The following is a 24,458-nucleotide window of genomic DNA, read 5'->3' as shown; positions in this document are numbered from 1 at the left end:
GCTCAAACTAATCTAATAGTGCCTGAAGCCTCTGGCATATACTCAGCGTTACATTTCTGCCTGCCTCTAAGCTTCTGGAGCTTGGCACAGCCCCAGAGCATCAAGGCACCAGTGAAAAAGGCTGGAAGTTGGCCTGGTTTTGTCTTTATGTTTCAAGACCAGGATCAGAAATAGAAATAGTAAGAACCTCATGGAAAAAGCATGGTTTCCTGGTGTTTTTGACAGTTTATTACATGTAGATATTCAAATTCTTTCCTGGCATCATTTTCATTGATCTGAAAGTACAGCTACTTGGTTGTCCTGAAAAGCCATGCCACTTGCCTCTTTTTCTGAGGGTAACACAGGGATAGCAGATGTTATTGCCCTTGTACAAAGGACCAGAACAAGGATAACTGTATGTTAGCTACTAGAGCTAACATCCTTCTTCCCTGCCAACCATGCCGCCATTTATACTGGCCATTCCTCAGTGGTTCAACATTCTTCTATCCCTAGCTCCATATTTACAGTTTTTCTTCTACTTCAGGACCGAGATTAGTGTTCCGTCAGATCTTCTTTTGTGGCTTCAACCGTAGTTCTGAAACATTGTTCCCAAGCAAAAATAAATATCAATACCTAAGGGCATTAAGATGACTTCTTCAGGAAATAGTCAGATACCACAGCTCAGCTGATACCATTAAGCCATGTTAAATCTGTCTCATGACTGAGCCATCTATTTGCCTGTTTAGCAAAAGAAAAAATTAATACTAACACATGTGGACATCAAGTAACATGGCTGGGAGACCTGTCTGGCCTCATATCCCAGGGCTCCAGGCAGCACTAAGTACACTAGAAGGTCTCAGGATAGCTGCTGCAGAGAGTTATGCCTCATGGCAAACTCAGGAATATGTAGGTTGCACAACATACCAATTCCCATTGCTCCTAGTGTAATTTGCAGCTGATGATGAACACAGTAGTAGTTAAAGATGGTACCAAGATCCCCCCCAATGGATATTTCTAATAATTCTTTTATTTCTGTCATTTTCAAACCCTGGTGAAATTCCTCTGCAGTTCTCAGACATTTCTGACCTTTCTCACGTGAGAAAAGCTACTGTTCCATGCTCTTAAAATGAACAGTTCTGCTCAGGCTACAGCAGTGTGATTCCTCATCCCCTCACAAAACAAGTTTTCCTTAATGAAGCCTCATTTTAATCCACAAAAGCAGAAGAGAACAACAAACTAACTTATTTCCATTCTCAGGAGAAGAATGGTTTATATCTTAAATAGAGATGTCTGGCTTTTCTAATAAAGAAGAGAAAGTGGCCTAGAAAAAAAAAAAAAAAAAAAAAAAAAAAGATTGTGAATAGCTAGAAAGCAAGTCATTGAAATTTACAGCAAGCAGACGTTCTCTAATGCTTCTGCAGTCCCAAGCCCCTGCAACAGAGAGGTCTGGACCCTTAGGAACAATTTGGACTCTTATACTTTGACAAGTCTGTACTTGGACCCTACATCACAGTGTTAAACCTATCCTCCAGCCCTTCAAGAGGAATGAAAGCTATTTATGCTAGTTCAATACCACAGCCATACTAGGGGAAAAAAATAATATATATATATATATATTAAAAATAGAAGCTCCTGCAATGTAAGAGTGCAATGAAAGCTGGGATCTGGCCCCATATCACCAGCTCTCCCTGCATGAGTGCCCAAAAACCACAGGCCCAATCAAGCATCTTACTTTCAATGTTATGGGTGCTGGAAAGAGTCCAGCCCCCACAGTCCCAGGGAAGTGATAAAACCCCATGTGCTAGTTAATGCACTGCCTCTTACAGGCCCATGCAGCAGGTGAGCAATTATCACTTGCAGTCTAGCTTAATGCTTTACAGGGCCCGAGAGCTGTTTCCAATTAGCCTCAGTATACCATGGAAATTAACTCATTTGTGTCACCTTGGCTTGCAAGTGGGCTGTGAGGAACTGATGAAACAACTGGAATTGAGTACAGGTGGAACCTCCCTTCTCCTCCTGCTCTTGGCACTCCTTGCACTGGATCCAGAGGGGTTACGTTTCATGGAAGAAAACACGGATGGAAAAAAACAGCTTGATCCATAACCAGGACCTGAGGGAGGGTTGATCCCCAGAGTCTCGTCTCCATGGTGTTTTTCCAGACTGGTTCTCTGTGTCCCAAGAAATATGCTTCCAAGCACTTCCCTTTGGATTATTTTGCAATCTCATGAGGCTTCTCAGCATTTGGCTTGTAAAAGCCTATCTTTATAAAGAACTGTGTCATATGTGTGTTTTATCTGTGAGCCTTGTTTAACGAATGCTTTCGGGCATTATGAGCCAATTCAGAGCCTGCTGTAAAGCCAGTGTCATTCCATCAAGCTCACTGGTGTGTCATTGCTGCAAGGCATTTTCTCTTAAAAGGATGTTCCAAAAGTTGATGTTGGGGCTAAAATTAGGCTAAATACTTGCAGTGGTCCTTTTGTGATCTCCTTATACAATTTTGGTGCCTGTGAATGGTGTGCATGTCAAAGGAAGGATGATCTCACAAAAAAAGACCAAGAGGGCAGAAGATCTCTCAACTATTTTCTGAGCTTTGCCATAAAAAGTCCTGTGCCATTTTGAGTACACCATCTCATCTCTCTATGCCTCGGTTTTCTCCCTTCAGAGGTTAGAGTAATCACCTCTTGGTGAGACTGTAGAGATAAATATGTTGCAAATGTAAAGTGGTTCTTGGGTAATAGTCATGAAGAGAAGCTTTTAACTGCAATGATTAAGAGATCTCTTGCTTTGACAACTTGATTTTGAGCTTGGTGATCTTGGCTTACCTGAGCTCCTTTTAGCACCTAATTCTTGATGAAAGATGAGCTGTAATCCGAGTGTGATGGTGTATCCATCTAAAATTATCTGTAAAACAACAGATTAAACTTTAGGGGTAGTGTGTCTGTGTTTTGTATTTGGCCTAAATACAAATTAAAAGCCAAATTCAACCCCTGTATTGTATAGAAGGATCTGTTTCTACTGATGATCTGCGTATAAAATGACTGAAGAAGAAACTTTAAGTTGTTTTAGAAAAAAATGAAGATTCACACCAAACCGCATTCTACAAAACAAGTATCAGTACGTTCAGTGAGTGGAAGAGCAAGTCAGAAATGAAATATTCTCCAGGCAAACACAATTCTGTTTCTCCAAATGCAGTCTGCAGCTCAGGCCATTATTTCTAGCAGCTAACACAAGTTAATTGCACTGACCTTAAGAGCACGTTGTAGTTGTGAAGATCAGCCCTGCATTGTATTAACACTGGTGGAGACATTGTCCTGGAGAGGTGGCCAACATGCAACAGACCATGTGGGTTTTCCCACCTTGGATATCCTTTCCACGTGGGGAACACCTAACTGCAGAGAAGCACAACTCTGCTACATTTTGGCAGGGGTAGGAATAAAAATGCCACAGCCGCATCACGGAAGGAGCGTGTCCATCCCCGCAGCTGCAGTAATGACAGACCGGACGGGTGCTTTTGGAAAACCCAGATCAGCTGGGGAGCTTTGGGCAGCACGGGGCCGGACCCTGGGGGTGGCTCTGCACCGGGGAGGAAAGCTTCCCAGAGCTGGAAATGTCAAACTGCTTCGTAGGGAGAGTCAGGCCCGGGCCCAAACCCAAAATGTCAGGCCAAATCTGAACGGCCCCAAATTTGGATCTGGATGTGAAATCTGTGGCTTGGGACCATTTCTGGTTTATATTTAAAAAGCTAATTGTCTCTTGCCATGGGTAACTAAGTATCACAAGAACTGACATGGAAGCAGCAGATTGAAATCTCTCAGGATCCCATTTTGCAGTAGTCAAAAACCCCTTCTTTCCTGGACGCAGGGAACAAGCTTTGCCACATCTGCAAGCCAGGGAAAATCACTGGAAACTCTGGAGTGAATAATTATACACAAATGTTTACAAAAAAATAAATAAGAAGAATGTATGCATAAGTCAAGAATAACAAATGACATGTGGCCAAAACCCTGAATAGCTACTAAGGCCCGGCACTGGGATATGCAATTTTCACATCATTTGCAGCCCTGGGCAGCTAGGAAGGGTGGTTAGGAGATATTAGTATACAATGGCTGCTCAGTACCTGGTATTTATAGTAAATTTCCAGTGGCCAAGGAAACAAATCACAAAAACCCAGCCTTGGAAAGGATGGAAAAAGCCCAGGCCAGCCAGTGTTACTGGTATTCCTGTCCAAGAGAGAGGTCTTGGGCAATATGCGTGCCTCTTTCAGGTCTGTGTACGCACAGACCCGGGCTCTTGTGTTCCTTGCTGTCCCTGGTTTGCCGTACAGCCCTTCACCCAGTTCTTATTCCAGACACATCTTCTGCCTCATGTCCTTCCAAGGACTGGCAGGTCTCGTCTCCCCATCAGACATTACCTCCTTTAATTCACTCACCCCCAACACACCTATACACCTCTGCAGGATGGGCTCTGGGTTTCACATCCTGCAAGGCTTTTGCTTTAGTTTGCACATTTTGCAAAAAAATAAAGCTGAAGCCTGAGCCCTTGGTGCACGGCCAGCTTGGGTTCCCTGGGATGCCCACCTACCTACAGGATCATGGCTCTGCCTAGCTGACCCTTGGGCTTGCTTGACACTGATCCTGAGCAAGAAAGAAGTACAAAAAATGCAGGTGAGGGCAGAGATATCATTTCTCCCACTCCCCAAGAGAGACATAGCAGAGCAGGAAGCTGCCTGGTGCCAACATTGCCTGCCTTTGGATACACCCTGTCCCCAAAAGAAAGAGTCCCTCGGTGCTTTGCTCATCCTGGGGCTGAAATTGTGGGTAGCCAGGAGCAATCAGAGCAGGCTGGGAGCTCTACCACCTCTCCAGGAGCACGGCAAAAGCCATTCTTGATAATCTTGTGGAGATACGGGTAGCTTTGAAGCCCCCTGCCTGAGCTCAGTAGCAGATAGCTGAGCTTCTGGAACAGGATAATCCTCCTGAGCCCCTCTCGGCTCCTTCCAGTAGATTGCTGGGGACCAATTTACTATTTACTGGTCCTATGAAAAATAAAAGAGAGAGAGAAAAGCAATTTGGGAACTATCAAAGTGAGTAGCTGTAGCTTTTATGGAGGTGGTTTTATGAGAGATTGCTTCCAGGTGACTCTTGGCTGGCGCAAGGCTTCGCCTGACACGGAGCAAATCAGTGTGCTGAGGGGGCTTGAGGCCAAGGGGACGCAGCCACAGCCAACCTCCCCTGCTCCCTGCTCTTGGGCAAGCGCTGGTCCAAGCTTGGACCTGCAGGGTGGCTGGAAGTGATCGCCTCCCCGCCTGTAAAAAGCACCAGGGGAAGGGCTGTGGTCAGCACATCAGCAAGGAAAGCAGAGCTGTATCTGCCCGTGGGGCTGGGCTGCAGAAGATGATGCATTAAGATGTACAATGCAGGGATTTCCTCCTCGCTATTGCACGGTAACAGAGCCCACTGCACACATCATTCACAACATCTAGGTAGGAAAGCATGCAGGATGTGCAGCCACACCATACCCTGCACCTACTCCAAACCCCTGGCCGACTGTGAGGAGGCAGAATTGCTACAGTCTGCGTCTGGGAGCGAACAGAGGGCTTGTAACTGTGTTGGACAAGAGTTCAGGTTTAGCTAGAGATGGGCATGATCTGAAGTGAGGCAGCTCTTGACTGGACAATCTCCAAAATTAAAGGCTATTCTCATCGGCTCTCCCTTACTGTGACACCCGGTGCAGCGCCTGCCAGGCTGGGGCTCGCTGTGTTCCCCTCTCCGTCTCCCTAGACAGCAGCACTCGAGCGAAGGCACAGTGGCAAGGCACATCACTGCTCATCAGGAGTGTACTGCGGGAAAGAGAGCCAGTTCTGAGGTCATGCTTGGCCTGGAGGTTTGAAAAGAAACAACTTTTTCTTTTTCTAAATATATAAACTTTAAAATTTTCCCATTTTCTGTAACTTCTTACCTCCTTCCCTTCCCCCTTTTTTTCCCCTCCCTACCTCCTGGAACCTAGAAGTACCTGGATGTCAAGGAACCTGCTAATTACTGGCAGTGGCAGTAATTTATTTTTTATTTTTTTCGATCCCTCCAGATGCTTTTGGCTCCTCCCTTGCAGCAGCACTCGGCTGTCCTGTGCCTCAACATGAGCGCACAGGCAGGCAGGTCGCTGCCACCTGGGGTCAGTAAGTGGCTGCAGATATCAACATTGCCTTGTGAAACGAGTAGACGTGGCCAAAGCAAGCTTGGCCCCAAAGCAGGTCCAGGGACTTCACCTCATCCCCTGCAGCTGAAGAGTTAACTCCCTCTGCAGCTCTCCTGCACCGGTAGGATTTAGAGGGGATTGCAGCATCATTCTTTAGGCATACCCAGATGCTCAGTATTAACGTAGGCAGCTCTGCGAAGATTGTTTCCTGCTACTCATCGGATGGGAAGAATATTTGGATGAAGTAGTGGTTTGGGTATCACTTTGCAGGTCTGGAGTATAACTCAAGTGGAAAGAGATTTAGCTCCAATTACTCGATGTAATTCAGAATACAGAAGAGCCCTCTGTTGCTAAGACAGTAGTTAGTCTTCAGTTAGCTTTTACTCCACTGGCAAAAGCCACAGCGAGCTCCACTCTTCCTTTTTTTGTGAGTGTATGCATGTAGCCCTTGGCATCCGAGCAGGCTTTGAGATACGACTCAGAGGTGTGCATTTATCTGCAGTCTCAAACAAAGCAAAACAAGAAGTAGAAATTAGAAATAAAACTTGTTCTGCACTGAGACTGAAAAGAAAAGAAAGCAATCCCATTCTTTTCTAGCTTATTTTGTTCCTGTTGCTCTGGCTGGGTGGTGAAGCTGAACTCCTCTCCTGGCAGCTCCGTGCAGCTCCTGTGCCAGAGGCAGGTTCTGTTTTGTCTGGGTCTCCAGCTCCACTGAAGTTGTTGAGCCCTGGTTTCACTTATGTTGAGAGCAAAACAACATAAAAAAAAAATAATAATAGCTTTGTTTAGTGCTTATATTCCTCCTTGCATGAAAAATCTTTGTTCTGAGCCTAAGTTTAGCTGATGATGCCCTTTAGAGTTTGATTACAAATGGACAAAACCCATTCATTAAAATAAAGGAGGGGAATGGGTGACTCGTCTGACCTGGAAAGCCCCACTGAAGAAACAGTGGATTTAGTTATCTCAAAGCAAGAGGGAACCTAAACTATGTGTAGGGGCCAAAATAAGGAAAAAAATGCTGCAGAAAATTTGAAAAAAATACAATGCTGCCTGGCTGAATAGCAGCTATTGCAGTGAGCACACGTAAAAGGATTGCTAAACCTGAGATTTTCCAGAAGAAGTAAACCTTGGTCTCCCATTTGTTTAGAACCAAGTTTAATTTCAGCATGGCATTTGTTCCAGCAGCTCATTTTAATGCTGCAGCTTGAAGAAATCTTAAACGTACTGGGGAAGACACAAGAACAGAGTGCTGTTCCAGCACAAAAACCTGCAGCCCGTGATAAATAACAGAGCATGATCCCAAGCTGTCTCCTAGGTTGTCTGAGCAGAAGGTATTTCCCCGCAAACCTCCGAGGTTTGTTTTCTGTTTCTAATCACTGCGACTGCAGGCTCCTTGAGGCAGGGACTGCTCTTCGTCATCCCCAGCGCCTCAATGGGCCGCTGCCGGGTGCTGCCCTCTCCCGTGAGAGGGGCAGTCAGTCCTTCCAGCCCTGAGATTGTCCCCGTTCCTCACAGCTTTCCTGCTGCATGGTTGGCACCTGGTAAAGTCTGAAGGGAAGGAACTGAGGTCGCCTGTCACAACAAAACATCTGCAGAACCTCTGCCTGTTCTTTGGTGTCCCACAGCTGGGCTTTGCTCTGCTCCACAATCCCCATTAGTTCGATTTTCAGCACATTCACCTCAAGAGCTGGGCAGATTGGAAGGACTTGTGCCAGATTCACCCGTACTTTTCTAAAAATAAACCTCCCAAAAATCAACAACGGAGGGTTGAGCTAAACGTGTTTGACAGGCTGTGATTTTCCTGCCGGGCACTAGAGCCCAGCCAAGACTGACTACGCACAAAAGCGAGGCGGTTCTCCTCCCCACCCTCCCGAAATGTTTTAAGCCAAAAGGAGGATGGCCAGTTCCTAACCTGGTGCAAAGTCCAGAAAAGTGTGAGGCCGATTTTGCTGTGTCACAAGCTGATCTTTCACAGATGCTGGAAAGCTAGGAAGTGCAATTATGGGAAAATTGCACTAAGGCAAACAAGTACATGCCAAATTCTGCCATTCCCCATTACCCACCTGAGCCCCTTGATTGTGGCAGACAACGCACCATCTGTATGTGCTTTGTCAAAGGGAAAAAAATAATCCCAAGAACGGTGTCTGAATGGGGAAGCAGGAGAAGAGGGGGAGGCTCGGGGATGGGGCAGGCACCCCACAGCCGCCGCAGAGCTGTGGCAGCACCCAGGAGCCATGCTCAGCCCAGATCTTCTCCAGGGTTACCTAAAACAGGGTGGCCCCAGCTCACCCACATGGTCATTCCCGTTGTGTTTGGCCATCGGGGGCTTCTCCAGGTCCCTGAGCTCTGTTCCCCCTGAGCGTGCGGTGTGAAGCCCAGTTCTCATGAGAACAAGCTTTCCGGGCACTGGGAGATGTCAGATACTCCCAGCTCCTGCTCGGGCCAGAAATAACTCGCGAAAAGAAGAAAACAAATGAGCAAATAACACAGGAGGGCAGGGACTTGAAGGAGTTACCCATGCTCACTGGGCCTCAGAGACAGCTTGGTTTTCAGCTGAGCCTTGGGTTCAGATGCTGTCCTCTCTTGAACCCAAGCAGTGCAGCAATTCTCCACGGTGTGCCCCACACTCCAGAGGCAGGAGTGGTCAGAGCACTGCCCTGGTTATATTTCCTTGCCCTGCGTTTCCTGGGTGGTCCTGTTCAAGCCATCAGCTGTCACAAGTCCCCGTTTTGGGAAGGGGTCCGGTAGCATCCCCTTCCTTCACAAAAAAATGGGCAGGTCTGCAGGTCCTCAGTGGCCTCTTGGTGCCAATTGGTGCAAATACCCTCAGTGGCCAATTGGTGCAAATACCCTGAATTAGGGTGCTGGCTGCTCAAATCGCATGTATCTAGACCTCCTGCTGCTCTGCCAGTCACTGATTTGTTCACATGTGGACATCAGAGCTATCATGAATGACGAGATGGAAACAGTGCCAGGCTAACCCGTGAGCTGGATAGGGTTTATCTCGCAAGGGAGCGTTTATCTTGCATCTTTAAAGATATAAGTATGGTTTCTGAAATCAGTGGTTGTTGCCAGACTGGGCTTTGAGGGATGTCCCCAGGGTAAAGAAGGGAAGCTGAAAGCATGTGGGTTTGGGTGTAGCCAGAGCACACACGGTCTGGTGCACCGGTGCTCAGCCAGGCAGACAAAACCTTGACGTTACCTTGTTAGGTCTAGCCTCAGTCGTGCCAGGAGACACGTGGGTCTCTTCTGTGGACAGGAGGTGAGGAGAACACATGCCCTGCTCACCACCGTGCCCTTCACTGTCCACCAAAGGCTGTGCAAGCAGAGGCAAGCAGACAACATATGTCTAAGGGGGCTTTGGTTGGAGAGCTTCTGGTGACCAGCTCCTTCTGGACCAAGCTGGAGAGCGCACGTTGAGCTGGTCTGCACGTACCCCATAAACGTAGGAAATGTGCCCTCCGCTACCAAAAGGCATTTTTGTCTGAAATCTGACTCAGAGAAAAAGGGAAGAGAAAAAAAGTGAGCCTATCTGTAACTTCCTGCCTCTGGTCTAAAAACTGCACTGGCAAGCGTACAGTTGGCAAGGCACAGCAACGGATGCGACTATTTTTCTGCATTCCAGTAAATTTAGCATGATTTGTCTAATTCAGGAGTTTACAAGCAGTTTCCTTGTTTGCATGAGATCTCAATATAGCACCTCATGCTTCTTTCCATTCTTCAGTGCACATTTGTGCTGTGGGGACTGGCTTCCTTCTCTCTTGCTCTCCTCCAGCCACCCTCAAGGCCCTCACCTGGCAAGCCAACACGAGGAAAAGATTTAGTTTTTTTTAGAGCTGTTTTCACACACGCTAGTGTGTAGAAAAATGAAGAGACTCCCGGCCACTGGTGACTTTAGGTGTATTAAGGTAAACGATGCTTTGCTATCAGTTGTAGACTCAAGCAGAGAGGGGAGAAGTAAGGTGCTCTGAGACTGTACTTACCTGGTGGTTCCAGGGATGATGTCTGGCAGCTGTAATTTCCAGATGGGTTAAATATACTCCCCTTCAGGCAGAAAGTCCTCTGTGAGACAGGTCCCCAGGCCACTGTGGATGCACCCCCACTGCTGCAGGAGCCCTTAACACGTGGGGCCATGCCCTGGGACGGGCAGTGGCGCTGTGCTGACAGGAGGACTGCTGGGGACCCCCGAATTGCAGAAGCAGGAGGAAGCAAACCAGCGTGGGATGCCGAGACCAACCCCACTGCATTGTCCTGGATCCCCTGTCACTCCCAGCCCAGGCCGGCTGCCATCCTCGAGGAACAATGGGAGCCCTGCAGACAATGTCAGCTCTTGTCTGGAAGCGGCTCCTGGAGCTCTGCCCCCTTGGCACCACGGGGGCTGCTGTGGCTCCCAGGCAAACAGACATCTTCACAGGGACCTGTGACAGCCTGGTCACTCCTGGCCTTTGAGATTATCCCACTGAAATACCTCTCTCTATAAAGAAAATAAATTCCGCTTGCATTGTCTTTTAAGACATGAATGGCTTTTTATTTCATTTTGGGCTGTTGTTGGGATTTTGGGGGGAAAAACTCTAAAAATAGTTTAGAATTCTGTCTTCATACAACAGTGGATTTGGAAGAGCTCCTATTTCACGGAGCACAATTCTCTTCTCCACTCTTCATCCCTTGAGCCCTCCATCTCTTCATTCCCTGACTCTGCTTGCCAAAATTCAGCTGCTGGTTCTGCCCAATCTCACCCGCTGCCACCCTGGAGCCCTACTAAGAGCACTTGAAAGACCTTGTGGTGGCACAGCCACCCTCGGGCACATCCAGACATCCTCAGGGCTGGCACTAGGGCACACTGCTTGAAATGTGTGTGACGGGCAGCACCTGGCAGTACGGACAGGCCAAACTGTTGGCAAGCACCATGCTTGTCATGCTCTAGTTCTAACAAAGCGAGCAGAAAATATTCACTTCCCCTTCTTTCTGATACTGCTGGAGGTGTCGGGGCTGAGTTTCCGCCGCCTTCAGTCTGAAATAAATGAGGCTGGGCACAGGAGGGAGGTATAGTTTCATCTTCCAGGACTTCAGGAAGCTTTGGAGCCCACATCTGGACATCGCAGTGTTCTCTAAGCGCTGAGCTGGAGCATCACACTGATCTGCACAGCTGGGGGAAACCTGGCTTTGGATCCAGTCCTGGGCCAGGGTGGGCAAGACACGGGCTCATCTCAGCCCCAAAGAGAAACTTCCACTGTTTGCATTTCCCTGTGGGCAACACGCAGTGGATCTCCTGCTTTCCTCCGTCAGTGTCTGCTCGGTTTCTAGGCTTCTATGCAGGATTTGTCTCCAGTGAATCAGTTGCGGGAGTTTGGTAAGGCTTTTGTAGACAGATTATATTTTGGAATTGGCAGAAATTCCCCAAATTGTCCAAGAAAAGCAATAGACGGGACTTCGAGTGGGGTATTAAATCAAATGAATGAATTTATTTATGGAGGCAAGCATCACAGTCATCACGATGCCTAAACCAGGTCTGAGTGCTGTGCTTGCAGCTCTCACTACAAAAAGGAGAGGGGCAGGATCTCCGTGTTGCAGTTTGGATTTGAAGGCTCAGCCTAAATCTATTCCTAATTGATATAAACCTTCTGAGGTTGAAGCATCGTTGTGTTTCTGGGAGATGACAGGCTGCGGCCTCTTGCTTTGCTTTCCTTGTGCTCCTCAGGGCTTCCTAGGACGTGTTTTGTTATTCCTTGAGCGTGCTCTTGCCCTGCATTTATCAATGTCATTGCAACCTTGGAGCTGTTAAGGTCATCTTTGGCAGCAGGAGGAGAGAGGAAACGCAATGCTGTCTGCTCCTGCTAAGCCTGGAGACATGTCCAGTCCAGCCTGTGGTGGCAGAGGTGCAGGACACACAGTAATGGGCTGACCCCAAAAGTTGGTGGGGATGGGACCGGGATGGGGGAGAAGGGGGTAGAGGCATAAAACCATGCAGTCGCCGACTGTTCCCTCGCTCACATAATTATGTTGGTGTCAGTACTAATTAAGCTTTTTCAAGGCCGGTTTGAACTTTGATTACCAGCTGACAGGTATATACAATCCCCCTTCTGGGATCTGTAGCTCCCTGCAAATCATCAAACTGTCTTCAGTCAGCTTTGGACCAGAGGAGTTTTGCCAGAGGCATCCTGCATCTGTTGCATCATATACAGTACATTAAAACCATCTTTATTGCTCTTTATAAAGAAACCACAGTTGTTAGAGAGTCCTGAATGCTGAGCCCTCATGTACTGCCTTGCCTGTGTAGTTATTTGCCCGTGTTACCCCCTGTTGCTTTGAGACATGGTAATACATAAGGCAGCTAATCATTTAAAGCTATATTCATCCTCCCTCTTGGAAAGCAATAGTGGCAGCTACATAACGACACATTGGATCCAGGGGGGTTGATTTGGGCCCATCTGTGATTTATCCGGTGGGAAACACGGGGGGAATGTCTTTGTTCATTTGTCTCACTCAAACATGCCTATCACAGCCTCTTGATGCACGAGCAGGGAGCAGGGAGGAAAGAGAAAATGGAGAGGAACAAATTGACGACAGCCATCTCGAGAGAGAGGCGAGTGCCCTCGGCGCAGGGACACAAACCAAGGGCTCGCCCCAGCAGCGGGTGGCTTAATTTTGCACCGCCAGCACAAAATCGGGTGAAAGCTGTGCTGGGAAACACAGCTGCTCTCTCTGCCGGAGGATGCTCTACCTGCATGCTTGGCAGGGCGTTGTGAGCGGATTTGAAGGGGAGGTGTCAAACCAGGTAGTTTACAGCCACCTAGGATGGGTGTCAGTAGGTGTCGTCAAATCTTCGCATCAGCGGGGTTAAGCACGGGGCAGGGAGAGCTTTGCGTTGCTGTAGAAAGCCCACCTCACTGAAAATATTTCATAGGAAAGCGAGATTTCCACATTTCTGACAGGGAATTTCCCAAACACGCCATTTTGCTGTTATTAAATCATCCCGATAGCATAAACGATGCCTTGTTTTCAGAAGGATGTTGAGCACTTCAGCTAATCTCGCTGTGATTTGCAAAGTACCCGGAATATCCCCGGGTGTGCCAGATGTCACAGTCAGCACGCAGCGTCACTTTTAGATGCTATAAAAACAGAGCGATCCAGCAGCATCAGAAGGGGATGCATTGACAGCTTTGAATTGAAATGTTTCAGCATTTTATTCCAAGGGAAATTCATGAAGACTGCCTTTTCACTTCCACTCAGAATAACATCTCAGTTCTAAGAGTGAAAATTTCTCACAAAGTGGAATTTCAGCCTTCCATCATCCAGGGCTGCCAGAAGCAGTTCGCAAAAGCCTTTATTTATACAAGTTATGAAAGCAGAAAGGTCACTTCTCTGTGTATCTCTTGAGCTTTAACAAAAACAATAAGGTGCTCAGACATCACTGGAGGAACCATAAAACTTTGACAGACAGACAGTGTTTCACTCTTAAACCTGATCTCATGCCAAACCCTTAATGCGAAAGCATGAGAACAGCAAAAAGGAATGGCATTAATAGATATTTCCTGCATAGCCTGAAATCTCAGCATCTCCCCAAATTATGAAAGTGAGCAGATCATTCTTACTGAGACAAATGAATTGTTGAAGAGAAACAAATCAGAAAGTGGCATGTTGCAAGTCATATTGTTGTAATGCCATCCATTCTTAAATCTATCTTTTAACATAGCAAAATCTTAGTTTTTAATATAATTCTCAACAACTCCATTTAAGCACAGCTTCTAAGCAGAATCCATTTTGTTTACATGAAACAGAAAAGAAACCAAGCTCAGATTTTAACCATTTTGAATGAGAAGAAAATACAAAATCATTTTTTCCCGATCATATCTGGTGTTTAGGCAGAAGAAAACCCAAAACATTGCTTCCTGGGGCTCCCATAGCCACACAAGGTTTAAAAGCAGAACTACTGAAATACTCATGATTTGATTTTCTTTCTGAATCTGCTCCATACCCATCACTGTAATTGATGCAGATAGGAGGTGTGTTGCAGCATCTTTGTCAGGATGAGAGTACATTTAAAAACTTTTCTGCACAACTGGAGTTTCTTGTTTCTATTGGTTTGTCCTGAGCCTCTCACAGAGAGAATTTATCTCTATAAGCCCTCATATCTTCTCCTTCTACCTGGTCAGCAAAAGCATGAAAGGCGCCACCCTCCAAAGCCTGGATGCTGTATTCAGCACACAAGAGCCACATCTGAGCATCTCCAGAGACCAGCAAGATCTACATACAGAGGGAGAAGAGATTCAGGGGCTGAGCTCATCTCCACTGCTGCTGGAGATCAGAGGCTCCGTGTTTTGTACATCAGTTTTCACGAGCATAATTTTGCTGACTTTCTTGAGGTTATTCCTGATTTACGACACTAGGAGATTAAAATGAGGCTCAGGGAGTATAGCTTCCTGCTGAAATCCCCAAAGAGAGCAGATATTGCATTACTTCACATCAGAGCAAATGATTCCTTTGGACAAAAGAAACCCATGAAAGAGATAAATACCCATCCGAATGCTAAGACAGATGGATTCCTTCAGAGCTTCCTCACTAATCAGATACATCAGTGCCCCCTTCAGTAATGTGACAGGCGGTTTAACGGGGGAAGTGTTTCACAGTTCTTGAGAAACAGGGTCCAGGGCCAGCTCCTGCATGGGGTTGCCCATCCCGATGACATGGAAGGCTGCTCCGTGAGGATATTCTCTGCCAGGAGTTTTCCTTCTTCCCAGTTGTGTCCCGATGTGGCCACGCGGACAGACTGGGGGAGCGCGAGCAGCCGCTGCAGAAAGCCCAGGCTAACAGGGGAGAAGCTGTCAGGAGGCAGACATTTGTGGTTAAGGCACAGGCAGGGTGGAAAGCTGGTACGTGCCATTTACAGAGAAGCTTCATTTCTGAGAACAAATAGAAGAAAAAAAAAAAAAAGGCATTTCAGGCGTTTGCAGAAAAAGCCAGAACAAGTGAACAGACCTTGGCAGTGCAGTTTCCCCTAGAAATGAACAATGGAAAGTAACAGGAGCCTCGGGGCATTATTAAGAAGTAAAAATAACAGCTAGCACAGCCGACCCTGGCACTCTTTTGCCGTTTGGCATCTGCAGGCCCCCAGCCCCCAGAGGTGAGCGCTGCCTTGGAGCCAGGTTGGTTGGAGCCCACGGCCGGGGAGGTGAGCGGCACGGGGATGGGGCAGGGGCAGCACGGATGCACCTGGGGTAGGGATTCCTACTTTTGGGCAAAAAGTGTGTTTCCCATCCTGCGCTTCCAAGATTTTTCTTCTGTTTCTCTCCAGGACGGGTTCGAGTTCTTTCCAAGCTTTTCAGTGAAAAATAACATGAGTGTAATGCCCTATTTAACCAGGCCCAAGGCCTGGGGAGAGGTGAGGGTAACTTAGACCCGCTCTGGGAAGGGCTTTGAGCCTGGATCACCAGAGAGAGCTGTAGCTGATGGCTGTCCTTGAACTGGGGCACCCACCTTGGTTTTGGCCACAAATGTTTTCTGAAGCATGAGAAACTCCTCCCAACCAAGTTTTTATCAAATCCTCCAGAAAGTTCAGGGTATGGCTTTATTATTATTATTATTATTATTTTTATTTATTTATTTATTTATTTTTTCCTGGCAGTAAAAGATCATGCAGTAATACTCCTGCCCTGCTCTGATGATCTGATGGATACCTCTCCCACACTTTCTGGAGCTGAAGCTCCCTCTGAAGCTGCTCGTTCCCACGTCCCCACATCACTGCCAGGCTGCCAGTATCTGTCTTCATGACAACACAATGGTCAGTTTGGTAATAATGACCAAAAAGTCCCCATCCCCTGCCCCCTGCCGCTGCCCCAGTGTGCCCCATCCCTGTCCCCCCACCCAGGACCAAACAAAGGGGCCGCCATGGGACAGGCACCGAGATACTGCAGCCGACAGACTGTCTGTCATCTGGATCTGCTTTGTTCAGGAAAACCACTTAGTTTACAAATATTTGTATTTAAATGTTTCTCTGCCCACTTAATTCAAGCCTGTGCTTCAAAAAAAAAATAAGGAAACCTTCCTTAGAGAAAAGCAAAACACAAAAACACAAAGCCGAGGCTGAGAGAACTGCTTGTTCACTAATGCCACATTTTCCACAATGGAAATAATTGTCTCCCTTCATGTTTGACAGTAATCTGCAGTCCCAAAATAAACAGAGCTCCTCTTAATTTTGCCCCGGGGTGTTTCCCGTCTGTCAAAGCGGAGCGGGAGACGGCAGGCAGCCGTGGCAGAGGTGCAGCACGCTCGGCTTCGCGCTCCTTGCTTCCACTTCGGAGCATCCTGGCAGCGAAGGGTTAAAATATTTTGCTGTCCATCAGGTGCTTGGCCCATCAGTGGGATGCTGAGACTAGGAAGGAAAGGAGAAAGGCTGGTGAGAAGTGGTGCCATGGGCTACCTGTACGTTGGTCTCAGTGCCAGAAGGAAAGGAAGGTTACACGGCAGAGCTTAGGCATGTCCCGGTGTCCTGGAGAATTAAGGTCTGGTAATTTGGCAATTAATATTTTTGTGTTTAACAGCTTTGGTGGAGTGTTTTCTCTATTTGGCTTTCTAGCAAGTACGCTTTTACACCCAGCTGTCCTGCGACAAGGAATCCCACAGCTTAGCTCTAGGCTGGATGAAGAAGTCTCTCTGTTTTGAGCCTGTCACTAGCTGGCTTTGCCCAAGTCCCTTCCATTCTTGGAACAGAAAATTTGGTGAATAACCCAGGCAGCCGTTATTTGGTGGGCAAATAGGACAATTATTTATTGTCCTGTGTTCCCTCAGGCTTCTCTTTACAGGCAGCTGAGGTTACAACCTCAACTGGTGGTAAACAAGGGGCCCTAACTCAGTACGTGTGTGTACCTTCCTGGCCTACACACACTCTAATTTTTGTTTTTCCTCCTTGGCATCCTTCTCATTCTAAATTAAAAGCCATCTTGAACAGAAACTAGGTGATTGCACTTTCCATGACATGATGAAGTTCAAAAGACACCATCTCTTTCTTGTTTTGGGAAGCAGGTACCCAGACCTGGTCTGGTCAAAGGCTCACTACTCCATGTGGTGGTGCTTCTCACTTCAAGATGAGCCAGGTCTGAGACAGATATTTGTCTGTGGTCAAAACTTGGTTTTTACCAGACAAGATGTTGAGGGATACACAGCAGGCAGAAGGAAATAATCATGTTGTCCCAAAGGGATCCTTAACACATGGAGGCTCAGACAAGGAGACCAGGTTTTGGAAATAAAGCCTGGGAGAATGCTGGCAGGGAAGGGCGTGCAGACATCTGTACCATGTGGCTGACAGACCAGAGACGAGCCAGGTCCAGAAAAGAGCAAAAAACTCACTATAAAGTTTAAAATAAAATCTGTGAACGCCAGGAAAGGATTCCACTTTCCGACTCTCTGGGGATCTTTTTCAGTGAGTGCTCAAGACCCTTCCAGATCTTGAACCTCTCTTTGATATCTGGTGGAAACTAAAACCACTCAACTCAGAAAGCATTAGGAAGAGTAGTCCAAAGTGTTGGCATCCATTTCCCAAATGCAACTGGAAAGCAACCATACACCCCCTGTAAGGGTCTGGGTTGCATGGCAGAGTGTTGCCTGCTGGACACCATCCTGGGAAGCTGGTAACTTTGTGCCACTTTTATCTGCCCCCTTCCCCGTGGTCTTCAGAAGCGCTGTTGTGTGGAGTCCTGAGACCAGGTGTCACCACGGGATGAGGTGCTCGGTGGTGGGAGAAGCCCCCAGGAGCTGTGTGGCTTCACAGGCAGCTAGGCCCAAATCGGAGTCAAATCGGAAAAAGGAGGTGTGCAACAGGCAGCAGATGAATCGGATAAGGTTTCTGGCTCACGATTTACCCACCCTTAGTGACAGCTGTTGGTTAACACTGGCGATAACCCTGGTGTCATAATAAGTACTGAGGAGGCTTCCTGCAGAGGGAACAGGCTGCATGCAGCTAGGACAGGAGCCCTGACAGCGCAGCCACAGGGCTTCAATTACAGCAGATCTGAAAATGTGGGGTTTGTATCTGTCTCTTTGGTTTTAGCGTTAAAAAATGTTAACGCTTCATCTGAACTATTTTTAACACTCTAAACGATTCTCTTTTTATGTTCCATATTTATGTCTTTGCCTTACCTCACGGGAGCTGCCATGAAAGCTCTTCACGCTCCCACTCAAAGCTGCAGAGGAAAACCAGGGATAAAACTACAGATCCCATGATGCCTGCACCACAATACGTGGTGCTACATAACTGCAGACATTGGCTCTTAAAAGTGAAGAGTGACTTATGCCTAAAATTCCTATTGCTTTTTCCTTTTCCTTTTTTTTTTTTTTTTTTTTTTTTTTTTTTTGAGACAAAATACCTTATTTTTATCTGAAAACCCCAAACTTAATTTTTCAGGAATTTTCTTTTCTAAAGGAAATTTGAAAATGTCCTAGAAATTACAGGCAATATTTTTAAGGACAGCTAGTTTCTGCTAGGAAATAAATTAATATAAGGAAAAAAAAATGAAAGCCTACAAACATAGAAGCCCTTCCTCAGACAAGCACACATTTTTTGCACTCCCCCCAAAAATTTTACTTTATAAAAGATTTCCTAATTTGAGCAATGTTATATTTTGACAGTTGTAATTATAATGGCCTGCAACCTTTGACTTTCCCTTCATGGAGCCTTTGCTGCTAATGCAGAACTGATTTAGGGACTGGAGTCCCTAACAGCAGCTGACTCTTATTAGGGCTTTCCTCCAGCAGTCGGAGAGTGAGGTGAACGGCCAGGTAGCCCAAGACAAGGCGGAGGAAACTCCTTGACCCAGGGCTATAGCATGGAGGAGGAGGATTACTCAGGACAGCTTGACGGACATGGGAATGCAGGCATTGTCCTGGCTTTCTAACGTGCCACGGATACAGGCACCATGGGCGTTATAAGACAGAAATGAAGGTAGTGGCTTGTGTTCCCCAGCTTTGGAGCCTTCTGAGATCAGTTTGGTCCTTGCTGCTGGGTAAGGTCATGGTCACAAGGGCCATGCCTCACCCACTTCACTGTTACCACAGCAAGACATGGCAGCAGGGAATGGCAGAGGAAACAAGCCTCCTGCGGTACATAATTTGCCTTTCCTCCTCTTTTGTTTTGAACCCCACTTCTATGGACTGTGAGCTCCCTTAGGGTAGCGTGGGAGTTCCCATGTTGGGCAGAGGAAGGAAGGTGACTGAGTACAGACATTAGGTGGCTGCGCTCTTTGCAAGAGGGGTTTGTCCCGAGGTATTAACGCTGAGCTCTGCCACTGACCAACACCAGGAGCAGGGGAGCACTCTGGCCTCAGGGTCTGGTTCGTGCCCATCCCTACAGATAACCTGGATGCTGACATTTTCTCACTGGGGTGCAGAAAAAGGAGGTTTCCTTACCCTCCTGGGCTGAAGCATTTCAGACTTTAATGACTCAAGTCTGTGGAACAGAAGCAATAAAGATGTGGGAGAGAAGGAGGGGAAGCAAACTCTCTCTCAAAGGTACCAAAGTGTGTAACACCTCGTAAAGCAGTGGGAACTGGAGCTCGGAAAGTTATTGGAATCAAGACTTTCATCTCCTGTCAATAAAGCGTTATCAGCACCGAGCCCAATTTTCGGCTCTTAATTCCAGATGTGCGCACTGGAACTTCGTGCCTCTTCTCATGCTGAAACCTGCAGCTAAGTTCAGGCCCCGGGGCAAATGGAAGGCAAACTAGAAAACAGACAAGTTCCTTCCACTTGTGTCCAAATATGGGAGTGTTAGAGTATGCGCAAGATTTAATCCCCATTTTCCTGGGTTCCAGTCAGGAGGAAAGGCCGTGACCTTGCAATGTTCCCTTATTGAGGGTGAAGTACACGGATGAAATAATAGGAAAGGCCACAGCTTCTCTGAGGTCTAAAAAAGAGGAGCCATTCAATATCTGGGATAATCTAAAGCCTTTCACTTGGAAAAAAATATTTGGACAAAGGCATCTGGCTACATCTTTTCTCCAAAAGGACCGTAGTATGGACAGAAATGAAAGCATACAGAAGTATAATATTCTGCCATGATGCAGAAGAGGTGAAGGCAACAACATGCAGTCTTTACTGCCTCTTATTCATCCCCATCACCTGTTAGTGGAATCACAACCATGCCACCTAGAAGTGTGTCTTTGCTCTTCCCTGCAAATCTCAGCCTTGCTCCTCAGTGCTGAGAAGCCAAATGTCAGAAACCATCATGACTGAAGAGGAACCTTTATACCAGAAGGTGAACGTGGTCACCACAGGAATACAGGTGAGCACAGACACAGAGAATGGTCCATTGCTGCTCAATCAGAGGGCTGCAGTTAATATCTGATCCCGTTGCCTGTGAAAGCAGGTGATTCACTGAACTGCCTGACTTTATTCACCCACATTAGGCCATACTTTTCCGTGAGAGTGAGCTGAGGGAAGGGCACAGCAGCGAGAAGGGCACCTCACCTGCTCATGTCCTGCCCTGCTTTAAGGTCTTGAGAGACAACGGAGTAAGCTGGAAGTCACACAATGCTCAAGTTCACTGGCAAAAATTAGAATTTGACTCTTGTGGGTTTTTTTATTTTTACAAAATGTCCCCGCTGCCTTTGCCTGAGGAGAACTTGGGGCATACTTTGGCTCTCCATTGAGATCTGTGCTTTGAGATCTGTTTTTGAAGTCACAACAAACGCAGACAAAATCACAGCAGGCAAGGGGTAAGAGTTGCACCAGGCAGTTCTGGCAGCCACTATACACAGTAAAATAATTAAATATGGTGGGTTTTGGTGTAGATGAAAGAGCAGTGCTCTTTTTTAATCTCAAATATATATTTCCCAGGGAACAATCAGAGAACAGGCAGCCCTTTCAGTGGCAGACAGCCACACTTTTTAGAACCAAGAGCACAGGGAGCTGAAGATATTCCCATACAAAATCCATGGTAAATTCTTTGGGAATCAGAGAATACAGAAGAAAAGAGGCACGGGGAGAAAGGATAAGGAAAAGGACAGGGAAATCCCTTGTGTGTTGCAGTAAGTCTTCATGTTCAAAGCGAAAGCAATAGAAACACTAAACATTTTATAGTGCAGCTTCATTTGTTTAGGCTTCCCTATTGAGCATTAAATTTTATGGCACTTTAAAGAGCTCTTGATAGTTTTGTAAAGCCCTGCATTAAACGCACACATACACACAGACATGTACACGCACATGCGCGTGCGCGCACACCAAGCTGTAACAGTCCCAGTAACAGCGGCCCAGTCCATCCCAGTTTTACACCGTGAACTTAATGCAAAGCATCAGAAAACACCTTGCTGGGAGAGAGGTGTTTGATGCTGAAAAGGAGAGAGGGGCAGAAGGAGAGGCTTCAGCAGGAGGCAGATGAGAGTGAGGGATCCCACTCCAGCCCTGCCTCCTGGGCAGTCTCAGGGGGGCCAGGTCCCATCGGTGAAGCATCTAGCCCAGCTTCCCCTGAACCCAGATGTAATTGGATTTGGTGGAAGGTACCAGCACCTTTCAAAGACTCCCTTTCATGTGCCCTGCACCCCCCTATGCCTTCTGCCAATGCTGAGATGGACATCTCATGTGATGGGACAGAATAATGAGGTAGGCCTTAAGCAGGTCTGAAACGCCAAAAGCTTCAAGGAAATGCTGGGGGCACTGAAGGACTGTGCTTCCTTGGAAACTCCTAATCCCCTTCAGATGAGAATCTTTAACCCCTCTGACCCTGTAGTCATGAATCACCCCCTAAAGGCCTGACCCTCAGCGTGCTTCACTGTCGGTTTAGCCATGGCAGAAGGGCTTTCTCTATGGTTTTCACTCAGGCACACTCTGTCTGCTTAGGACTTCAGAGAAAGGCCATTTATCAACAATTTTTTCTACCCCAACCTCTCTCTGTGACACCCCGAGCTACTCCCAGTAACATGAAGGTGAACATCAAGCTGTGGATATGGACATTACCATGCTACCAGACATGGGGCGTTTCTCAAACTCCTGCAGTTCCCCCAGAAAGCTCTGGAAGATGGGAAGCTGGTGGTCTAAGCGAGCAGAGCTGCTCTTCTCACACTTGCTGAGCTGTAGCACAGTGTGTGTGGTGCTAATGGCACAAGAGAGGGGCATCTCCATCAGCATCTCAATAAATACTGAGTGGCAGGAGCAAGATCTGAGGGCGTACAAGAGAGCAGTTTTGAACTATTTGAGAAAATAGCACTGAACCACCAATCTGACACCAAGTCTTCCTTTGAGGGGGCATAGGGAGCATTTTGACACCATCAAGGTTGCAGGCACAGCCCTTGTTGAGTCTCTCAGCCTGGCATCGCTCTTCTTGAACTTCCTGGAGTGCTGGCAGTAGCAGAACTCTGCTTCCATCCACTTTATTTCAAAATATAAAACTCTTCTTTAGTCCATGCCACCTGTACTTGAGCAGCTGAGAAATGCAGCTCTATATGAAACAGTTTGCAAAAGACAATTTTCAGACTTGTCTTACAGAGCTGAAAATAACTGAGAGAAAATAAATATATTATCCCTTCAGGACCTGGATTTTGCTTTTTTTTTTTTTTTTTTTTTTTTTTTTTTTTTTTTTTTTTTGGGTTATTTTAAAAGCAACTCTTTATTAAAATGAGCATCCAAAGGGTATTATTGTAGAGATTCCTGTTACATCCTGAGAGGCTTTGATCTTGCAGACGCAAGAAGTACAATGAAAGAAGACTTCATACAATTATATCTAGCCAAGCTTTGCAAGCTAAAAAAAGAAAAGGCATGCTGCTCTGACCAGAACTAGCTTCTCTTTCATTGACGGTGATGTTGTGAAAACACTAAGTGCCTTTGGGACCTAGTTGGGTTTTCTGTCTTATCTACTGCTGTGTATGTTTTTAAAAGGGGGTGCTAGAGCTCATACAAGCTAGAGCTGTATGAGACATGCTGCAAACATGCTCCATGTGCTGCATGCTGAAGTCAGGTGCTGTAGGCAGGGACAGAAGAAGGTGAAGATGGTATTTAAAGAGTAAAGAGAAGTTTTATAGATGTTGACCAGTCATGCACTGTGTTTTGTAAGCATTTGTTATATTCGGGGGAGATTTTCAACAGCACAGTAGAAGTGCTTAATACCTACATTCTTCCAGTGAGACAGTTACCTTTGCTTTTAATTATGTAGATTAAACACCTGTATGCCTTAATTTGTCACACAAGAGTTGTGTTTTGAGCAACCTGAGAGGCACAAGTGTCACAGAGGTTCTTCTCTGATGCTGCTGTCACACCGTGTGGGAACATGTCTCACCAGCTTTCCCTATTAAAAAAATAAAAGGGCTCAAATTGGCATTGGTGGGCTGGCTGGCCCCCAGCCCTGGGGCAGGACGGACTTTGAAAGCAGGACTAACAAAGCCAGGACCAAGATTTGCAGTATGGGAGGAAGAACTAAGGAGGAGATAAGCCAGGCTAAGGCCCCAGCCCTGGGTCCTAGCCCTGGTGTCAGATGCAGTGTGACTGTAGCCAGTGACGTGAATCAGTGCAGCCTTGCCAAGCACATCTCTGTGCTGCAGCACGAAGGGAAAGCACAATATCCTCATTTGGTACTGGCCCCCACGATGAGTCGGCAGCAACGCCAAGAACAGAGCCACGACTCAAGAATCCCACTCTGCCACTCTCCTCCCAGGCTTCTCCTTTATTGTCTTTGGGAATCCACCAGCAGGCAGGCAACAAATTATGCAGATAGGGAAGCTTTCAAAAACATGCTTCCAATTATTTTTGTGCCTGGTCAAAAGCCCCACACTTTTACTTGTGGTAAAAATGGCTCATCTTTTTCTTGGGGCCCTCTCCCTTCCTCCTTCCTCTGTTTCGATTTCTTAGTCTTTCTGTCTCTCCTGAAAAAGAGGACTGGCCGTTTAAGCATCATTAAAGCCAACTACTTTTCACAAAATATGTTTGCAGGCATAACCCCATTGCACTGGGGACAAATACATCCTGGTCCCAGAGCTGTCATCGCAACCATATGCTTTGTACTGTGTCTCTGAATGGATTCGTCCCAAGGTGAATACGGTAATGCTTTAAAGTAGTGTATTTGTTAACTATTCTGTCAGGAGCATAAATCAGAATGGCACAGCGTCATTTCTACTGGACAGGCAGGATCCGAGTAGGATCCTGGAGCCGCACGAGCAGCAGTCACGGGGACCAAACCTCACACCACATCCTCGGCGGTGAGGAGGAGCTCAGGGCTGGTTCCTGGGGAGATGTTCCCAAAGCAGCACTCAGGAACCCCATCAAGGCCATGAATCCAGGCACGCAAACAGCAGTAGGGGCTGCAATCC

At 46.9% G+C, this 24,458-nt stretch overlaps 1 long non-coding RNA gene across 2 annotated transcripts; it reads right to left on the bottom strand.

Moving 5' to 3' along the window:
- Positions 1-13,462: 13,462 nt before the first annotated feature.
- Positions 13,463-23,319, bottom strand: LOC311438174. Of its 2 annotated transcripts, none has more exons than XR_014693962.1 (2): positions 23,289-23,319; positions 13,463-15,074 (listed from the first exon to the last, which is right to left on the bottom strand). It is a non-coding gene; the product is annotated as an uncharacterized lncRNA (long non-coding RNA). The 2 variants fall into 2 exon arrangements; XR_014693963.1 differs by lacking the exon at positions 23,289-23,319 and adding an exon at positions 18,307-18,360.
- Between the last annotated feature and the right edge of the window lie 1,139 nt (positions 23,320-24,458).

This window comes from Aythya ferina, assembly GCF_964211825.1.
Source record: "Aythya ferina genome assembly, chromosome: 5".
NCBI classification, from domain to species: Eukaryota; Metazoa; Chordata; class Aves; order Anseriformes; family Anatidae; genus Aythya; species Aythya ferina.
This window is presented reverse-complemented; position numbering and strand designations above follow the sequence as displayed.